The sequence below is a fragment of the Vespa crabro genome, chromosome 4, assembly GCF_910589235.1.
Source record: "Vespa crabro chromosome 4, iyVesCrab1.2, whole genome shotgun sequence".
NCBI classification, from domain to species: Eukaryota; Metazoa; Arthropoda; class Insecta; order Hymenoptera; family Vespidae; genus Vespa; species Vespa crabro.
The window spans coordinates 1,925,725-1,928,224 of record NC_060958.1 but is presented as its reverse complement, the minus strand read 5'-3'; positions in this window follow the sequence as shown (position 1 = coordinate 1,928,224).

The following is a 2,500-nucleotide window of genomic DNA, read 5'->3' as shown; positions in this document are numbered from 1 at the left end:
AACAGTAACAATAATATTTACAATAACAATAACAATAAATATAATAACAATAATAACAATAATAACAATAATAACTATAACAACAATAATGAAAATAACAACAATAATAACAATAACACTAACAATAACAATAATAATAATAACTAAAACTGTAACAATAACAATAATACCAATAACAATGACAATAACTATAAGAATAATAATAATAGCAATAACAATAACAATAATTATAATAACAATAATAATAACAATAACAATAATAATAATAATAATAATAACAATAACAATGACAATAATAATAATGACAATAACGATAACAATAATAATAATAATAATAATAATAACATTATTAATAATAATAATAATAATATTAATAATAATAATATTAATGATAATAATAACAACAATAATAATAACAATAACAATACTAATGACAATAAAAATAAAAATAACAATAATAATAACAATAATAACTATAATAACAATAACAATAACAATAATAACAATAATAACAATAATAACTTAATAACAATAATAATAACAATAACAATAACAATAACAATAGCAATAACAATAACAATAATAACAATAACAATAATAATTACAATGACAATAACAATAAATATAATAACAATAATAACAATAATAACACTAATAACTATAACAACAATAATGACAATAACAACAATAATAACAATAACACTAAGAATAACAATAATAATAATAATAATAATAATATTAATAATAACAATAATAATAATAATAATATTTTTGATAATAATAATAACAATAATAATAATATTAATAATAAATAACAATATTAATAACAATAACAATAATAATATTAATAATAATGATAACTATAACAATGAAAATAATAATAATAACAATAATTACAATAATTATAATAATAAGAACGATAACAATAATAATAACAATAAGTACTATAATAACAATAAAAATCACAATAACAATAATAACAATAATAACAATAATAACAATAACATTAACAATAAAAACAATAAGAACAATAACAGTAACAATAATAACAATAATAATAGCAATAATAATAACAATTATACGAACAATACTAACAATAATAACAATAACAATAACAATAATAATAATAATAACAATAATAACAATAATAACAATAATAATAATAATAATAATAAAAATAACAATAACAATATCAATAATAATAATAACACTAACAATAACAATAACAATAGAAACTATAATAACAATAATAACAATAACAATAATAATTACAATGACAATAACAATAAATACAATAACAATAATTACAATAATAACAATAATAACTATAACAACAATAATGACAATAACAACAATAATAACAATAACACTAACAATAACAATAATAATAATAATAATAATAATAATATTAACAATAACAATAATAATAATAATAATATATATGATAATGATAAGAACGATAACAATAATAATAACAATAATAATAATAAAAAAAACAATAACAATAAAATTAATAATAATAACAATAACAATAACAATAACAATAACAATAATAATAATAATAATAATAATAATAATAATAATCTTTATGATAATAATAATAACAATAATAATAAAATAATAATAACAATAATAATAACAATAAAAATAAGAATAACAATATAAATAAAAATAACAATAATAATAACAATAATAACAATAATAATAACAATAACACTAACAATAACAATAACAATAATACCTATAATAACAATAATAATAATAAGGATAACAATAATAACAATAATAATAGCAATAATAATAACAATTATAGTAACAATAATAACAATAATAACAATACTAACAATAATAATAAAATAACAATTTTAATGACAATAACAATAACAATAACAATAATACCAATAACAATGACAATAACAATAAGAATAATAATAATAGCAATAACAAAAACAATAATTATAGTAACAATTATAATAACAATAAAAATAAAAATAACAATAATAATAACAATAATAACTATAATAACAATAACAATAACAATAATAACAATAATAACAATAATAACTTAATAACAATAATAATAACAATAACAATAACAATAACAATAGCAATAACAATAACAATAATAACAATAACAATAATAATTACAATGACAATAACAATAATTATAATAACAATAATAACAATAATAACACTAATAACTATAACAACAATAATGACAATAACAACAATAATAACAATAACACTAAGAATAACAATAATAATAATAATAATAATAATATTAATAATAACAATAATAATAATAATAATATTTTTGATAATAATAATAACAATAATAATAATAATAATAATAAATAACAATATTAAAAACAATAACAATAATAATATTAATAATAATAATAACTATAACAATGAAAATAATAATAATAACAATAATTACATTAATTATAATAATAAGAACGATAACAATAATAATAACAATAAGAACTATAATAACAAT